At 38.4% G+C, this 19,968-nt stretch overlaps 1 protein-coding gene across 12 annotated transcripts in view; it reads left to right on the plus strand.

The window, feature by feature from the left end:
* Positions 1-5,135: 5,135 nt before the first annotated feature.
* Positions 5,136-19,968, plus strand: part of LOC147371495 (cyclic AMP-dependent transcription factor ATF-7) — a 95,254-nt gene continuing 80,421 nt past the window's right edge. For 4 of the 12 annotated variants that reach the window (XM_086399182.1, XM_086399190.1, XM_086399187.1 and 1 more), the window contains exon 1: positions 5,136-5,267. The gene's annotated coding sequence lies outside the window, so the exon portion shown is untranslated. Of the gene's footprint in view, positions 6,871-17,671; positions 18,058-18,466; positions 18,550-19,968 lie in introns of those variants that run through there. The other 8 variants (XM_086399184.1, XM_086399192.1, XM_086399181.1 and 5 more) reach the window with 6 other exon arrangements.

The following is a 19,968-nucleotide window of genomic DNA, read 5'->3' on the forward strand; positions in this document are numbered from 1 at the left end:
CCTAGCATAACTTGTGGAATCCCTTCTTCTCTGATTTGTAATGCCACCTCTGTTATACACAAATCTTCCACATACATTGAGGGTCTGTTTCTATCATTGCATTCCTTTAAGTAGGAATTGTTTTAGGAGAGAGTAGATTGAAAGTCAGAGCTTCCCTGGTGGCTCAGTAGCAAAGAATCCACCTGCCAATGAAGGAGATTCAGGTTCAATCCCTAGGTCAGGAAGATCCCCTGGAGAAGGAAATGGCAATCTACTCCAGTATTCTTGCCTAGGAAATCCCATCGACAGAGAAGCCTGGTGGGCTATATAGTCCATGGAGTTGCAAAAGACTTGGACATAACTTAGCGACTAAACAACAACAGATTGGAGCCAAGACTACTCTCAACTTTTCTCACTTCACACAAACACAAGCGACTGCACTTTCCTATTTCACCTTTGTTTGTCTGTTCAGTTGCTAAGTCATGTCTGACTCTTTGCGATCCCATGGACTGCAGCACACCAGGCTTCCCTGCCTTTCATTATTTCCTAGAGTTTGCCCAAATTCATGTCCACTGAGTCGGTGAAGCCACCCAACCATCTCATCCTCTGTTACCCCCTTCTCCTCCTGCCTTCAATCTTTCCCAGTGTCAAGGTCTTTTCCAATGAGTCAGCTCTTCACATCAGGTGGCCACAATATTGGAGCTTCAGCATCAGTCCTTCCAATGACTGATATTCAGGGTTTATTTCCTTTAGGATTGACTGGTTTGATCTCTTTGCAGTCTAACGGACTCTCAAGAGTCTTCCCTAGCAGCTCAATTCAGTTCAGTTCAGTTCAGTTCATTTCAGTTGCTCAGTCATGTCCGACTCTTTGTGACCCCATGAATCGCAGCACGCCAGGCCTCCCTGTCCATCACCAACTCCTGGAGTTCACTCAGACTCACGTCCATCGAGTCAGTGATGCCATCCAGCCATCTCATCCTCTGGCGTCCCCTTCTCCTCCTGCCCCCAAGCCCTCCCAGCATCAGAGTCTTTTCCAATGAGTCAACTCTTCACATGAGGTGTCCCAAGTACTGGAGTTTCAGCTTCAGCATCATTCCCTCCAAAGAAATCCCAGGGCTGATCTCCTTCAGAATGGACTGGTTGGATCTCCTTGCAGTCCAAGGGACTCTCAAGAGTCTTCTCCAACACCACAGTTCAAAAGCATCAATTCTTCGGCGCTCAGCCTTCTTCACAGTCCAACTCTCACATCCATACATGATCCCAGGAAAAACCATAGCCTTGACTAGACGAACCTTTGTTGGAAAGTAATGTCTCTGCTTTTTAATATGCTATTTAGGTTGGTCATAACTTTCCTTCCAAGGAGTAAGCGTCTTTTAATTTCATGGCTGCAGTCACCATCTGCAGTGATTTTGGAGCCCAGAAAAATAAAGTCTGATACTGCTTCCACTGTTTCCCCATCTATTTCCCATGAAGTGATGGGACCGGATGCCATGATCTTCGTTTTCTGAATGTTGAGCTTTAAGCCAACTTTTTCACTCTCCACTTTCACCTTCATCAAGAGGCTTTTTAGTTCCTCTTCACTTTCTGCCATAAGGGTGGTGTCATCTGCATATCTGAGGTTATTGATAATTCTCCCAGCAATCTTGATTCCAGCTTGTGTTTCTTCCAGTCCAGTGTTTCTCATGATGTACTCTGCATATAAGTTAAATAAACAGGGTGATAATATACAGCCTTGACGTACTCCTTTTCCTATTTGGAACCAGTCTGTTGTTCCATGTCCAGTTCTAACTGTTGCTTCCTGACCTGCATACAAATTTCTCAAGAGGCAGATCAGGTGGTCTGGTATTCCCATCTCTTTCAGAATTTTCCAAAGTTTGTTGTGATCCACACAGTCAAAGGCTTTGGCATAGTCAATGAAGCAGAAATAGATGTCTTTCTGGAACTCTCTTGCTTTTTTGATGATCCAGCGGATGTTGGCAATTTGATCTCTGGTTCCTCTGCCTTTTCTAAAACCAGCTTGAACATCAGGCAGTTCACGGTTCATGTATTGCTGAAGCCTGGCTTGGAGAATTTTGAGCATTACTTTACTAGCACGTGCTGCTGCTGCTGCTAAGTCGCTTCAGTCGTGTCCGACTCTATGCGACCCCATAGACGGAAGCCCACCAGGCTCTCGCGTCCCTGGGATTCTCCAGGCAAGAACACTGGAGTGGGTTGCCATTTCCTTCTCCAATGCATGAAAATGAAAAGTGAAAGGGAAGTCGCTCAGTCGTGTCTGACTCTTAGCAACCCCATGGACTGCAGCCTACCAGGCTCTGCCGTCCGTGGGATTTTCCAGGCAAGAGTACTGGAGTGGGGTGCCATTGCCTTCTCGTGAGATGAGTGCAATTGTGCAGTAGTTTGAGCATTCTTTGGCATTGCCTTTCTTTGGGATTGGAATGAAAACTGACCTTTTCCAGTCCTGTGGCCACTGCTGAGTTTTCCAAATGTGCTGGCATATTGAGTGCAGCACTTTCACAGCATCATCTTTCAGGATTTGAAATAGCTCCACTGGAATTCCATCACCTCCACTAGCTTTGTTCGTAGTGATGCTTTCTAAGGCCCACTTGACTTCACACTCCAGGATGTCTGGCTCTAGGTCAGTGATCACACCATCGTGATTTCAGCCTTCTTTATGGTCCAACTCTCACATCCATACATGACTGCTGGAAAAACCATAGCTTTGACTTTACGGACCTTTGTCAGCAAGGTGATGTTTCTGCTTTTTAATATGCTGTCTAGGTTTGTCATAACTTTTCTTCCAAGGAGCATCTTTTAATTTCATGACTGTAGTCACCATCCACAGTGATTTCAGAGCCTAAGAAAATAAAATCTGCCACTGTTCCCATTTTTTCCCCATCTATTTGCCATGAAGTGATGGGACTGGATGCCATGATCTTAGTTTTCTGAATGTTCGGTTTTAAGCCAGCTTTTTCACTCTCCTCTTTCACCTTCATTAAGAGGCTCTTTAGTTCCTCTTCACTTTCTGCCATTAGAGTGGTATCATCTGCTTATCTGAGGTTACTGATATTTCTCCTGGCAATCTTGATTCCAACTTGTGATTCATTCAACCTGGCATTTCAGCATGATGTACACCACATAGATGTTAAATAAGCCAGGTGATAATATACAGTCTTGATGTACTTCTGTCCCAATTTTGAACCAATCCATTGTTCCATGTCCAGTTCTAACTATTGCTTCCTGACCTGCCTACAGGTTTCTCAGGAGGAAGGTCAAGTGGTCTGGTATTCCCATCTCTTTAAGAATTTTCCACAATTTGTTGTGATCCACATAGTTAGGCTTTAGCATAGTCAATGAAGCAGAAATAGATGTTTTTCTGGAATTCCCTTGCTTTTTCTACGATCCAATGGTTGTTGGCAATATGATCTCTGGTTCCTCTTCCTTTTCTAAATCCAGCTTGTACATCTGGAAGTTCTCGGTTCACTTACTGTTGAAGTCTAGCTTGAAGGATTTTGAGCATTACATTGCTAGCATGTAAAATGAGCATAATTGTACAATAGGGAGAAGTCACCTGGATTCTGTCTACCTTTCAGAGGCTAGGAAGATAAATGAGATCCTATGCAGGAAGTTCAGAAATTTGAGTAATATAAAGCCGCAAAAGGAAGTTACCTGAGAGAAAATAGATTCCATAGGTAATATTTTGAGTTAACCCTCTTTATAATTACATAACATTTTTAAAGTTTTTTTTGTTGTTGTTGTTAAGTTGTGGTTAAAAAAAAAACAACACAAAAAAACTGCATAATATAAAATTTACCACCTTGGTAACAACATGAGAAAATTTTAAATACAGCCTTTACATTTGATGTTTCACCCAAAATCTTCCCACAGCTGTCTCCTCATTGTTCAACTCAATACAAAGATTACTTCTTCAGTGAGGTCTCTCAATGCAGAAGTAAAGTTGCTTTCCTACTCTTGGTCACTTTCTGTCTCATTACCTGAAAGCATTCTTCACTAACTGAAATATTTATGTTTATTAACTGTCTCCCGCTCCCCATGGAAGGGCTTCCCAGGTGGCTCATGGTAAAGAATTCATGGGTTCTAACCCTGGGTGGGGAAGATGCCCTGGAGAAGGAAATGGCAATCCACCCCAGTATTCTTGCCTGGGAAATTCCATGGACATTAGAGCCTGGAGGGCTACAGTCCATGTGGTCGCAAAGTCAGATGTGACTTAGTGACTAATCAACAACCGCCTCCCTGCTAAAACTGTAAATTCTACCAGAGTAGGGACCTGGTCTGTCTACTCTTCTTCCCCACACCTAGTTCTTTGTACACAGTATGTTCTAAGAATTTGTTAAAATACTTTCTGTGTAATAAGTATAGTGCCTTTTAATACCAAACAAGTTTCATATAGCTTATCTCATTTGATTATTACAACTCTGAGTAAAATGGGATTGGTGGCCCCACTGTAAAGATACTCAAAAGAAAATGATAGAACTCTCCACCTCCATATACAGCAACCCCTTACCCCCATACACACAAAGAGAGAGCAGAGACTACGGCTACAGTGATGCTATTCTAAGTGCCAAGAAGAAAATGCAACTACTCGACTGTTTGGCACACTGAATCACCTTGTGTAGCTGTCTCGGTTTTTCCCCCCCTTTAAAACGATTTAAAAAAAAAATTTTTTTTTTTTGGCCGTCCCACAGGGTTTGCAGGATCTTTGTTCCATCCCGAAGGGTTGGAACCCGTGGCCCCTGCAGTGGAAGCGCGGAGTCCTCACTACTGGTAGGCCAGGGAATTCCCTTCCCCCGTTCTTAAAAAAAAAAGAAAAAAAAAAACCAAAACAGCTTTATTGAGGTATATAACCTTGTCTTGTTTTTAAAGTGTGCTCTTTTGTAATAATCTAATTCTCTAGTATGAGAATACTTTGGATCTCCATTACTACAGGCACCTGTAAGCATTCCCTTTCCTTCTTTTTATTTTTCTCCCCTTACACTCTGCAGTCGAACACGTGTGACCAGCGCCTAGGGAACTCGCTCAGCCTTCCTCCCTAGCCCTGCCCACCGAAAGTCGCGCCCCTTCTTTTTCCGGAGCCCGGCCCCTCGGCTTCTTTCCGACCTGGCTCGGCGGATCTCGCCCTTCCTCCAACCCCTCTCTACGTCTCGCGAGAAGTGAGAGCGCCTGGCCGGACGAGAGAAAAGTATCTGCTCCGCTGAGGGGGGAAAGAAGGAGCTGGAGATAGATTGTGGGACCGATCGCGGGCGGGCGGGAGGCGACGGAGCTACCAGAGGGTGAGTCCTGTTAACATTAACTAGTCCATGACCTGACGGGCGTCTCCCCGTCAACTCTGGTCAATCCCAGCGTCCCAGACCGGGGGCTCCCCTCCCAGTATGTGTTGGACGGGGGCGCTGAGGCGGTGGCCGGGCCCTGTCTGAGGAAGAGGGTGGGGCATGGACTAACGCCGACCAATAAGAAAGAAGGAAGCTACGATTGGCGGCCACAAATACTAATAAGAGGTCATCTTTACCTTGCGGAGTGACGCCCCTCTTCTCTCCCTCCTCCCGCCTCCTTCCTTTGGGGGGGAAGGCGGGGCCAGAGGCCTGAAGTGTGGGGAGAACTTGGGGTAAGTAGCCCCGGGGGGCACAGGGCGTGGCAAGAAGAGGGGAGTTGAATCCTGAGGGAATGGAAGTCTAGTGGAGCCTGGAATGGGGTGGAATGGGAGAAAGGGGAAGGGTACTAAACTGATTGAAGACGCTGGACTTCTCCAAAGAGTGGGGTTAGAGGCTTGGCATTGGAAGAGTTAGGGGTAATAGGCAGGAGGTAGGGTTGAGTAGGTGAAAACATAGCATTTGGTTTTGCTGGGAAGATAGGAAGGAGTAAGTGGAAGTGAGAGTGTGGCATTTCTATTGAATTATAAGAAAACCTATCAGGGACAAGATATCAGAGAAAAAGTATGGATATGAAGAAAATTAAGTGGATGAGTTCAGGAAGATTTAATAGGGGTGGGTGTAGTGGCCAAAAGGCATCACTTTGGGTAGAGTATGGGGGAATCCAGAAGGGTAGGAGAGGTATTTGGTTGGGAGACGGCTGATATGGACAGGTGTTTAGCTTAGGTATCAGAAGTCTGAGAAGTGATTTTAGAGCTTTTGATGAATATGGCATCCAGTCTGGTAACCAGCCTGCAAGAAAGCTGGGATAGTGGTAAAGAGAAAAATAGAACACTTTCATCACTTCTACTCTGATTTCCTTTCTCCGTCTCTTCCTCTTGCCGACTTCATCTGTTCCTCAGCTCAGGGATGGGGGATTGGGACTTCGGTGGCCAAGCCAAAGCCCCATCGGGAGTTATATGTTGCTCTGAATTGCTTGTTATGTTCTCTGACTGGGGTGTTTACTGCCCAGGGCACCTCCTACCCAGATTCCCGCGTTGCTACTTTCCTGACTCTAAAAGTTTGTTTTCTACTTACCAGAGAGTGTTTTAGTACCTCTGAGGGTTGTGTCATAATAAGTGTAGTTTTGTGGGGGTACGCAGAGTTTTCTCCACAAGCTCACTTGATTCCTATGTTTAAAAACTTTGCATTAGTGTAAGTAATTCTTGCAGAGACATCAGTCTTTATAGGTATTCTAAGCACAGAAAAATGTACTATACTGAAGTTTGTTTTGTTAATTGTTTCTTTCCCACTTGAGTTGCCAAATGGATGGTTGCAGTTCGTTTTAGCTAGCTTATGTTTTTTTTTAAGTGGTGTAAATAAAATGGACACGTATTTCAGGAAAGTGAAAAATTTTCAGTTTCTTCTTTTGTGTTCAGATCAGAAAGCTACAGATATGTCATAATATCTTAGGGGCAAGGGTTGGGGAAATCAAACACAGTTTGTACTTAAACATGGAGGATATAAGGTAAGTGGAGACTATTGCGAAATATAACATGTCAGTAATAAAAGAAGCTAAAGAAAAGTCTGGCAGCTATACTAAGTAGTCTTACCAGTTCTTAATTCTGTACAAAAAAGGGACAAGTCTTTGCCCTTTGTTTGATATTTGTTTATTATTTAATAACGAGCTAGTACAGTCAATTAATAACTTCTTTGCTGTTGCACAGATTTGTCTTTTACATTCCTTCTTTTACTTTTGGAAGCAAAATGACATCTGAAATACCAGTAACGGTGTTATATGAAGAGAAACCAGAGTATGTTGCTTTGTACTAACCTTTGGTTTTCAACAACCATTTATCCTCCTGGCCAGGAACTTACCCCTGCAGCACATTGAGACTAATTAATTACTGTCCTTACAGCATTAATTACTTAATTGGGTTCCAGTATTTCACATTCAGAGCATTGCTATTGGATATTTGGACATTTTCACAGTTTGCCTGGCAGTAGCACAAAGAAATTTCCAATGAGAGCAAAGTTCCTTGTTTTATTCTTCCATCCTATAATTTGTGATGGCTTTGACTTGAGCACTGTCTCATTAGTGTTACCACCTAGCAGAAGGCTAGAGTATAATAAACACTGCTCATCTTTAAACTTGTCGATCAAAGGGTACAACCTGTGATAGTTTCAGTGTTGTAACTTTTAAGCATTTTTGCTTACCATGGCTTTAAAATGTTAATAAATACCGTTGTATATCTCCTTTCTCTTCCCTGTCCCTTTCCTCTCCCTCTTTCATCTCCTTTCCTTTCCCACTTCCAGTTCAGAATTAAATTTGTTTTTTTCAACCAGCGCTCAAACTGCTGCTTTAAGTCCCTGGCTCTGCCTGAACACAGCTGCTCTGAAATTCTCACAAGTTACTGTTTTGTACACGTCAAGAGTGCGTTTTTCCTAGGCTGCAGTAGGAGGGAGTCAGTGATACAGTAGCCTCCTATCCATGTCTGATGAGGAGGAACCTTTTTGAAAGGAAGTTTTAGGTGGAGCAAATAGCATTGCCATATAAATGTCTAATAAAAACAGCTCTCTTTTTGAAACTAGTTGGCAGGCTGGCATACAACTGTCCCTTATCCCTTGATAAAGGTACGAAAGTTAAGGTGCGTATGTTGTTTCTTTGAGAAAAACAAATGCAGGATTCATTTAAAAAGAAAAACAGTATTTCTTTCGTTGTTGGTTTCTCTGATTGTGGTACTATGATTGTAGAGTTCATGGGAGAAAGTCTTCCATTTCTAGAAACATGACAAAATGATTTTTAATTTTCTCATTTTTGAATGTTGCCTTCCCCTAGCAGGCCTATTTTTAGGATCAAGTATATTCTTGAAATGTGGAAATACATCGTTTTGGAATGTTCGGTGGATGGTCTTTTAACTTTTGAATGCTGTGAGGGAGCGATCCCTACTTCATAGATACCCCGTTCCATTATTGGAGCTCTACTTTTAGAGCATTCTTTACCTTGTGGTGCTCTTTACTCCTGCCGTCTGAAGCTGCAATAGATAAACCTAATTCCTTGTCAACACGTAGCCCTTCAAATGTTTGATGACAGTTATGTCCTGTTAAAACTTCTCTCTTACTGGGGTAAATATCCCATATTCTTTCAACCATTCCTTAAGTTACATTTTTAATAAAGTTCAGCCTCCTTGTCAACCTGCTTGAGTTTTTAGAATTTCTTATTTAGATCTGAATATAACATTTGATATAATCTGATCAATACAAAGTACAGGGGCAAGTAGGGCTTCTTTTTTCACTGCACTGAATAGTTAAAAAAAAAACAAACACAACATTGATTTTATTTATTTGGCTGGGTAGGGTCTTAGTTGTGTGAGCTCTTAGTTGCATCATGTGGGATCTAGTTCCCTGAGCAGGGATCAAACCCAGGCCCCCTGCTTTGGGAGTGAGGAGTGTTAGCCACTGGACTACCAGGGAAGTTCCAGTACCTCTGTTCTTAAAGCTAAGATCCAGTTAATTTATATAATTAATTTTTAAATTTCAGTTGAATTTGCATTTATCTCTATGTTTTATGTTTGAAATAAACTATAGCACTTGTGAAGAAAAAATGTACACATATATATGTATATTGTTGTTTAGTTGCTAAGTCGTGTCCAACTCTTTTGCAACCCGCACGGACCGTAGCCCACCAGGCTTCTCTGTCCATGGGATTCCCAGGCAAGAATACTGGAGTGGGTTGTCATTTCCTTCTCCAGAGAATCTTCTGACCTAGGAATCGAACCTGTTGTTTCCTACATTGCAGGTGGATTCTTTACCACCAAGGGAAGCCCATATATGTAAATACATATTTAAATTATAGTTTATTAGTGTGGTGGTCTAAATTTGTCTTGCTCTGTTCTGTAGGGAAAATGGTGCTTACAAATGAGATAAAACATCAGAAGACATCTCTAGGGACTGAAGACTTTATGTTGGCAGCCAACAACTTTACTGTGTGTTAATTTTAGCCTGATAGTTCAATTTATGTTTGAGCAATTTTAGCTGATAAATGCAATTTTAAAGCATCTTCCTCTTTTGGGGTTTTAATTTTTACTTTCATTTTTAGCAAATTGCACATTCTGTATGGAAATGTTTGTGTGGAATGAAGGAGCACGCTGTAGGGACAGAATACATTTTCTTCTGATAACATTCTCATCCATCTAAGATTGTAATTATGAATTTTCCTAGAAAGCAGAAATACGGACTTGATGACCCCTCAAAGTCCTTTCCAGCCCCAAAATTCATAAGTAGAGGCTCAGATCAAGGAACTTACTATTTAAGAATCAAGAAGAAAAATAGAATGTAAAGAAAATGAAATTGAAATGGTTCTACTGACCCAGTGGGAATGGATAAACAAAAAGCAAGGAACATAAATGACAAGAAATAATAATTCCTGTGAGCTAAAAGCAGAACAAAAGTCATCAACAACAAATATTTTGCATTGGAGTCATTTTATGTCTTAAAGTATTTTATCATGACATTTTCTCTTTAGAATTTGCCTGGTGGACACTGTGTTGAAAGAATGTGGTTGGTTTTGTTTTTTTTTCTTCTGTTAAATCATAGTATTTTGTTTCCTTTGGTTCTCTTGTTTGTCCTTTTGTTGAGAAACTTAAGGGAAAAAAAAATCTGAATAATATATTCACTGCCTGTATACAGTGAAGCAAATTTCAGTTCAGCTTTGAAAGTAAACATAAACTCCTTGGCTTCCTTGGAGAGGAAGGATGAATGTTAAAATTCAGGAGAGGTTTTATGAAAAGACAAATTTACTACTCAGTTTTTAAAACTTTTGAAGCAGACATCTAGGAAAGATTCCCAACTAAACCACGGATTCATTTTGATATTTGGCAAAACTAATACAATTATGTAAAGTTTAAAAATAAAATAAAATTAAAAAAATAATAAAATAAATAAAGTCGCTATAAAAAAAAAATAATAAATAAACCAAAGGTGAGCTACTACAGTAGTGTCATGAGGGAAAACAAAACTCATTACAAACTCACAACTTTGTTAGCGTCTCATCTTTTGGTGAATTTAATCCTAAATGTTTTCATGTATTTGAAACCTGACTGTGCCAAAAGTTTCTCTAATTCAGTACTGCATTTATCCTTAATAAATATCAATTTGTGAAAGTCTAACAAGAGCCAAGATTTAGCTTGAGAAGTTACTTTGTGAGTTTATGTCTTGGGCTTCCCTGGGAATAGTTTTGTTCTGCCATAGTCTCATCTCCTCACAAAACCCAACTTGTTTTCTTTGAGTGAAGTTATTTACTAGTATCTTCTTATCTAGTATGGTGCTTCTTTCTGACCTAACAGAGAGAAATTTATGTTCTAAATTGGTCAGTTTTATTTGGGGCTTAAAATTTACCAGGTAAGATAAATGTCACTTTTTCAGATTAAAAAACAGAATATAACCATTCTTTTTGAAATAGGAATATGCTTGCCTTTATTATAAAAACAGGATGATTTATTGAATATAACACGATTGCTATAAATGATTTGTGTTGTCACCAAGTTTCTTGCCAGTAATGTTTATTTAAGCTTTATCAAACTTAAATAAAACTAGGATTTAACATAATTTTTCTGGTATTTCTGGTACTGGTATGTCTTTCATAGCACCATTTAATTTTTTTTAAGTTTTGGTCAAGCAGTAGTTTGCTAATATTTTACATACCTATGTTAGGGACTTCTGAAAGTCATTGAACATTGCAATACCCTAGATAGGTCACTGTGTTGCCAGTATGTGGACAGTATTAGAAAATAAATTTTTTTCTTGAGAACTTTTGAGGGTCTCCATGATTATCATTGTGGGATATTATAGCTATTTCCCATCTGGGACCAAACTCATACTCGGGTTTAATATTAAAGTCTGTCAGGTTTGTTGTTGTTTGCAGCCTGTTTAAGTCCATGAAGATTTAAAATTTATCCTCAAAGATCAGTGTTGGCCCTTTGATTGCTATTGCTTTGTTGTTTCAGGGAACACACTTTACCTGAAAATGAGTAGGAAAAAAAACAAAACACAACACCAGATTTTTGACAGCCTATCAGTTTCCAGGAATTTTTTTACTTCTAAAATCTTATTGAGACCAAGCATAGATAGGTATAATGTTCTCTAGTTGTTTCTAACTCTGCTTCCTTGCTATCACTTTAGCAAGTTATTTCTTCTTTGTTTTTGCTTTATTAACCTTCCTGAGAATAGCTCAGAATAGTTCCTTGAATCCTCCAAAAGCCTGGAGAGGCTTTTAAAAAGTTCTAGTCTAGTAATTGCCTGTATGAAGCTACTTCCATACAGCTTCTAAGCTTTGACCATGTGTTGCCTAACTTATGATTCAGCCTAATTCTCACTCCCATCTGTTTTCAGTCATTTGCTACAAAACTATTTGGTCTATTTAAACTGGCTCCTTTCTTTGAAACCTGTCGCTGCATGTCTGAGCCTGAAATCCAGAAATTAATTTTAACCTTCTCTTTGATCAGTTCAGGGCACTCTACTGTTTATTTCTCAAACTGTGGGTCTCAAACTGCTTTTGGTCTTAGTACCCACCCCTCTACACTCTTAAAGAGGACTCCAAAGAGCTTTTGCTTATTGTATCTACTTGTATTTACCATATTAGAAATTAAAATGGAGAAAATTTTAAAATATTTCATATACTTATTTTAAAATAACAGTATAAATGTATCTATAGTTTTAAAAAGTTGGGGAGAAGAACATCAAATGTCTGGCTGATAGAAAACATCCGTATTCTCGTATCTGTTTCTGCATTTAATCTGTTAACAATATGTTGTTTGGTTGAAGTATCTGAAGAAAACCTGTGCTTACACAGATATGTAATAGGAAAAGAAAAGATTCTTTTCAGATAACTGTTGGTAATCTTTCTTCTTTGATAACTACATCAAAATCTGAAAAGTGATAGCTTCTTAAAAGTAGGCTGTTGTATAGAATCTGATACCACATCTGTGAACTTTTAACACCCAGACTTATGTTGCCTCTTAACAGGTCTTTTGCCCATGTATGTTCTGAATACCCATGAACCCTCTGGAGGGTCTCAAGGACCTGTAAGGATCCCTGAGGCCCTCTTTGAGAACCACACTTGAAAAATACAGCTGTTTATCATGTAGGAGGAATATCCAACCATCTTAATGCTTCTCAAAGGGTGGGTTACTGACCACATGCATCCGAATTACCCAGGGTGTTTTTTAGTGTCGATTTTTGGGCACCAAAGCCAAGAGAATCCAGGAGGAGGTCTGGGGATCTGTATTTTTACACTGTGTCTACATGAATATGCTAAAGATTGAGAATCCTGGAGATAGCTTAATCATATTTTAAGAAAATCTATTTTCTAAATTTTAAGAAGTCAAATAAAAAAATTGGTACTTGAATAGTCCTAATATAAGTCCTTATTATTAAGCACTCTGACATTTGTCATATTTGGGATATCTTAACCTTGTATTTTAATTAATAATAGTTATCATAATACCAAAAGTTTGCAAACTAAGGCCTCTTGGTAAATATGTTAGGCTTTGAAGTCATGAGGTCTCTGTTATAACTACAACTCTGCCATTGCAGCACAAAAGTAGCTAGCCAGGGACAACATGCAGAGAATAAGCATGGCTGTGTTCTCATAAAACTATTTATGGACACTAAAATTTGAATTTCATAAAATTTTCACGTCACAAAATTTTCTTCCTTTGTTTTTTTTTCAGCCATTTAAAAGTGTAAAAACCACTCATAGCTTGTGGACCAAAAAAGACCAAGTGGCAGGCTGGGTTTGGCCTATGGGCTGGAGTTTGCCAATCCTTGATGTATACTGTAACTGGTTTATGAGTTTAAAAATTATTATGATAAAACATACTTATTGTTAAAGCCATAAATATTATTTAATTTTCCTAGACAAAAATAATGCTCCAAGAAACTGTAGTCCTTCAAAGTCATGTTTCTGGACATTCATTTATATAAGAAACGCTTGTGTGTAAACTTGGAAATGTGCTATTCAGTTGAAAGTAGTCATACAATATGCAAGTTACCATACAACTTTCAGGTATTACAAAAAGATATGGTGTCCATTTTTATATCTTCTTTGGGATGTGTGAGAACAGGTAACTAGGATTTAGTCCAACTTCAACTACTTGACTTACCTTTTGCCTATTTTTTTTTAACTCTCTACCTCAGTTTTCCAATTTGTTAGTTAGCAAAGGACCTTATAAAAGGCTAATTAAGTTTATAAAAGTATACATGCTTTTTATGCAATCCTTTTGAGGCATTTGGTTTACCTGCTAATGAAATAATGTGTTAAACTGTTGTTATGCTAAATAATACAGTGGCAAATGAACCCAGATTTTATGAACAGAAATTTCACTTCCTAAATAATCTACTGTCTAGTTAAACTTGAGTCTTCTATGGTGTCTGGGGTTAAATACCTTCATTATAGTCTCATATGTTTATTGGAATCTTTTCCTTAAGTCAGTGTTCTGGATGTAATTCGAGTCACAGCAACACAGTGTCCTACTGTGTGTATAATAAAATGTTGAGACTGCTGTGGTGGACCCCTTCAGTGTTTGTGCTCTTTGCTTAGCAGCAGCTAAATTATCTTAGAATCTGAAACTTGGTAACCAGAGTTATGTTCTTAGAAGAGAGCTGTGTATAATTTTTTTCTTTTCAGTATCATAGGGGCATAGAGCCTATAGAGCTCTGTTTGGGTGTCTGAATGTTTTAGCTTGTTTGTAGCTCACTGAAAGACATTCTGTACCTTGATTTCAGCTCTGTTCCCTTTGTGATGAATGGTTGGGCAATTTCTAGGTGTTTTAATATAAGTACTACTTTTTATTGTTAGGCAGCATTTGTGGGTTTCTGAAAATGGATCCTTGAGGGTAACAAAGAAGGAATTATCTTGAAATGCTTGATTTACCCTGTGTATCAATCTGAGTTTCTACCACATCTATTTCTATTGATATATGATGCTGTTAGTTTATATTTTTAGAAAGCTTTTTTGGTAGTCCATTTTGAACTTATCAGTTGATTCTATGGTTCTGTCGCTTTGTAATGTAGAGTGAACAACTTTGTATGGTTTTTAAATACTATACTGTTAGTGATTTAGAATAGTCTAGCAGATACAAGCCTTTTTTTTAAACTCAGACATTTTTTAGTCGTGCAAATCAGTGTTTTTATTATTAAATTATATTATTATTTGATTTATTAGAAGCAATCTATGATCATTGTAGAGACTTTGGGAAACACTGCAGGTAGAAAGAAGAAAATACAGTCATCTAGACTGCTACTATCCAGAGATAACCATTGTTAACATTTGATGTTGTTGCCCTCATCTTGTTCTGTGCTTATTATTTTGTTTGCTTTTTTATAGATTTGGAATTATGGTGCATGTGCAAGTTTGTATCCTACTTAATGTATAGCACTTAATGTATAGCATTTTCTCATGTTGTTAAATAGCTTTGAGAAATGTTATTATTAACAACTTATATATATTGTAAGACAGTGTTTCAATTTATATTTTTCCATCCTTTGTAAACATTTTATTTAATTCCTTTTCCTTTTTTTGTTATAAATATGACTGTGGTGAACATTTTCATATATAGATTATCCATGTTTCTGGCTTTAGCCTCAGAATAAAGTCCCAAAAGAAGAATTATTTGTTCAAAGGATATAAAACATTTTAAGACACTTAATATAAACGTTGCCAGATTGCTTTCCAGAAAGATTGTCCAAATAATGTACTCCCCAAAGTCTCATATTAAGGTTCCCTCTCTGCTGCATCCTTGATTAGCAAGCATTCTTTTATACTTGAAAATGTATCTTAAAATCTGTGGTCTAGGTTTTGTTTTCAAGGGTCAATTAACTTGATGAATACCTCTCTTCTCCCCATTTTTAACACTCTAACCAAAAACTGTAGAACTTCTTCTATGTTATTTGTATGATAAGAACATAGAATTGATTGGGTGTAGTCACATAAAGTTCCTTAGGCACAAGGTAGTTGTAAATATGTATTTAAAATAATGTCTTAAATATATATTGCTTTAACTACATAAATAATCTACATCGCAGTTGTCTTGTGAACCCAGCAGCTTTCTGCAAAACTTGGAAAGATAAGTGTAAAATTTCAGCAAAGTATACTTGAATATCGGAGAAGGCAACGGCAACCCACTCCAGTACTCTTGCCCGGAAAATCCCATGGACGGAAGAGCCTGGTAGGCTGCAGTCCATAGGGTCGCGAAGAGTCAGACACGACTGAGCGACTTCACTTTCACTTTTCACTTTCGTGCACTGGAGAAGGAAATGGCAACCCACTCCAGTGTTCTTGCCTGGAGAATCCCGGGGACGGGGGAGCCTGGTGGGCTGCTGTCTATGCGGTCGCACAGAGGCGGACACGACTGAAGTAACTTAGCAGCAGTAGCAGCATACTTGAATACTGACTTCAAATTAAATTAATAAACATTTATTGAACATCAACTGTGTTAAGAAAGAAAGGGCTTCCAGAAGTTTTAAACTGAATCTCTATATTCTACCCCATTTTCCTTCTGGTCACAGATAATACAGCCGTTTCCTTTTTATGTATGAAACTAAAGTAGTCCACTCCTTGTTACTAACACATTACCATTGCATCTTTTATAGCAATTATCTATTAATGTGAAATTATTTTTAACTTGTATTTGTTTCATCTTTGTAGACTCTTAAGTAAGCACTATGAGGGCAGATATCTTGTCTGACTCATTGAGTTTTGGAGCCTAGAGTGTGTGTTAGGTGCTGAATAAAGGTGTTCAGTGAATTAATCAACTTTTTAATTTAAAAAGTAAATTTATATATTAATAATATATTTTATTATTAATATATAATTATATATTAATTATAAATTTACTTTTTGATCCCAAAGATGAATCTTAGTTATTAGTTTCATACATCTCTTTGTCAAATATTTTACCAAGACCTAACCATCTCTATTGTGCTCATGTATATATATTCTGGAATTGCTAGCAAAATAATTTGATAAATGATCTTAAGGAATAGGAGAAATAATAACAGATCTAATATGTACACTGATCAACCTCTGACTAATTGAACTTGTAAATTAAGCCATCATTCTTATCTTAACTTGGCACGTTTCATGCTAGTTAATAGGATTCTTTGCCTGGCCAAACTTTAGTCAGGCTCCTGAACCTTCTTTTAGGCCCATCTCCCTTGTAAAATTGAATTTTAGCAAGAACCTTGCTAAGTCAGTTTACCAAGAACCCCCTCCCCCTCAAAATCTGTTCACGCTCATATCTGATCAGGTTCTTCATCCTCTACCATCCCTCAGGTGATGTCTGATCACCCTGGCTTGTCTTCAGGAAGAATCTTGTTAGTTAGTTTAACCAGACTCTTCCTTATCCCTTATGTCTCCTCTTGGTAATTTTCTAGTCACTGACCCCCACCCTATACCTTGGCTATAAATTCCCACTCACTGATGGTATGTTTAAAACTGAGCCCAGTTATGTACTGAAGTCTCTTAGCTTCTGTTGCAATGCTCCTAAATAAAATCTGTTTTTTACTGCTTAACTGTCTGGTGGTTTAGTCACTAAGTCGTGTCTGACTCTTGCGACCCCATGGACTGTAGCCTGCCAGGCTCCTCTGTCCATGGGATTTTCCAGGCAAGAATACTGGAGTGCGTTGCCATTTCCTTCTCCAGAGGATCTTCCCGACCCAGGAATCGAACCCAGATCTGCATTGCAAGCAGAATTTTACCTGCTGAGCTACAAGGGAAGCCCTGACTACTGTCTAGTTCTGGTTTTTTTTTTTCACACAGATGAAAGATTGTTTTTTTGCAAAGGACTATTGTCTTTATTTTTATGTCTACTTTGCCTGGCACTTAGCAGTTTCTTAGTAATGTTTTTGAAAATGCATGATAGTTAGTCTAAACCCCTTCTAGATTTTCATGAATCTTTGATGTTTGTGTTGTATATGCCCTTCTCATTTTTTTGTACTTAGGAATGTCTGCTTTTTGTTATTAGGAACCTAAAACAGGCGCTTGGGTGTGTTGGTACGTGGCTTTTATTCCTTACTATGGCTTTTATTGCTTACCTAAAGTTGGGTTTTCTTATTAACATCAGTTGGTTACTAAAGAAATGATCATATTACCACCAGTTCCAGAGAAATGACTTTGTAGACCTCAGTGACAGACTCCATCCTCATTCTATTTAAAAAAAGAACAGATAGATATACATATGTATACTTATGTATATACATTTTATATACATTTTAGGGTATATTTCTGGCTCTGACAAAATTATATAAGAAAGATTCTATTAAATGACCCCAGTCATTAAAAATCATTCTCTAAACCTAGGGTTTTCTTCACTTTTCTCTCTGTCAGCATTCAAATAACTTTCTCTCTTTTAAGTGAATACCAGTTCTCATCATTCATGCATTCTGGTGAATCTGAGGGTGTGAGCTTTTATCTTGGCCCCTAGGACAGCTCTTTTTTGCATCTTTGTTTTCCTGTTTTGAGATCTCCATTGAGAGCATTTCACTTTTCCTTGGAAATGTTTCTAAATATGTGTATCCTCTCTCTGTTATTTATTGCTTAGTTCTGTAAAATGCTTGAGTTTCATCCTGAAGAATAGATTGAGAAACAGACCACAGACTTGAGTGCCATGCCTGGACACGTGATCTACTTGTCAAGCAGTACAGTTACAGATGGGCTGTGAGTTAAATTCTAGTGAATGACAGCATCATCATTCAAGATTTCACCTTTTGTCTCAGTCTTTGTACTACAGAAATGTGTTGCTATTTGTTTTTTGAGAAGGCATCAGTTTGACCTTTCATAATTAGAGATTTAAGTATCAAAGAGGAATAAGCAATTGCATTCTTTATGTGCAGCAGTTGATACAGCAGATTGGGAATGAAAGAAATTTTTTAACGGATGCTAACTGGAAATTCTTTTTTAAGTGGGGAGACAGATCATTATTGTAGTTAAATATTTCTAAGAGATATCACTTTGAAGCTAAAAGCAAGAATGATGGAAATGAAAGAAGGCAAGAGACTGAGGGAATGAATTGTAGGGGGATTTCCCTGGCAGTCCAGTGGTTAGACTCCATGCTTTTCCAATGCAGGCGGCGTTGGTTCGATCCTTGGTCAGGAACTAAGATCCCACATGCGTTGTGTTGCAGCCCAAAAAGAAGAAGGAGAATTGTAGGTATGTAAAAGAGAGGGCCTTCTTCCTCCCATTGTGGTCTCCCTTTGGTGAAAATGGCAAACAAAAGCCAGCAAAATGGGAAGGAAGCAGGAAATCCTAGATAGTGACTGTCAAATTTGAGTATTTAAGAGGTGTGAGAATGCTTGCTTCTGTTACATTTTAATGCTTTTCCCCCAAACTTATTTTGCCCTTTTCCCCACTTTTAGAAAATCATAGTTTTTCATCTCTATTTTTTAGTAAGGGTGCAATGAAATAAAATTTAAAAACCATATATTGTGATGTGACTGTGCAAAATCAAAAATTTTGAATTTTGTGGTTTGAGGAAAACCATTCCAGTACTGTCCCATTCCTCAGCCAAGACCCTTTTTTCCCTCTAAATCGGTAGAAAACTGAGAAAACTTAGCCTCCAAAAACAACCGAGGTAAAAAATTAGGAATCCTGTCTGGTTCTTTATGTTATATCTATTCTAGACCTTGTAGCTTGCTTCCTGGTTAAAAATATGTTAGAGGATCTTGTTGGAATAAAATTCTCATTTAGTGATTATATTAGGAAAGCAGGTTCTGGGACTAGGAAGTAGAATTATCTCTAGCATAGCAGTTGTTAGGATTTTTCTGGAGATAATTGCTTTCCAGAAATGTTCTGAGTTTTCAGCCATAGTGGCATTGGTCTTTGCATTTATTTACTGTTATATATTGATATTTGTATTTATTTTTTGCACTATGATGTAGTTATAGAAAGTGCTAAAAAATCATGATGTATTTAAAATAAACAAACCAGAAAACCCCCTTGTCCTGGGGCTATGTGAAGAATAAAGCTCTCATTTTCCCAGTACCCAGTCATCAGCTTGAACTGGCCTCTCCCAGGAACAGAATTTATTGAAGCAATTTATCCTGGCTAAATGTGAGATAAATCTGTGTACACCTATGTACATACAGGCTCTCTTCCATTACAGCAGTGCTGCAGCATCAGTTTCCTTCATAGTTAGACCCTGTTCTATCACACTGAAGGATTACTAAGAAGCCCTTTCTATTTTATGGGCATCCCACAATTTTAAACACCGATTAGTTGTGGAATTACTGATCAGACTACCAGAAATACGGGCATCCAACCCCAGAGTGAGTCTTAACAGAGTAGGAGAGATGTTTCCACTCCCATCTGAGTTTTAAGCATGTTTTTAAGTTTCTGATTGTCGGATTCCATCTAGCACTTTAATATTTTATTTTGATGTAGACCTGACTGAGGTTAACCTGACATTTTGGTTTATCTTCAAGATACAAATTCAAAGTTTGGCTACAGTTCTGAAATCGTTTCTAGGCATATTCAGATTGTAGTTCTTCTCTTTCATCTTCCCTTGTTCTTGTTCTTTCATACAGCTTTCACTCTCGTAGAAGGATGTTTGAAAATGTCCTTTAGGGGTTT

Source organism: Bos grunniens, chromosome 5 (assembly GCF_055505025.1).
Source record: "Bos grunniens cultivar Pamir isolate PY7600 chromosome 5, Bosgru_T2T1.0, whole genome shotgun sequence".
Classification (NCBI taxonomy): domain Eukaryota; kingdom Metazoa; phylum Chordata; class Mammalia; order Artiodactyla; family Bovidae; genus Bos; species Bos grunniens.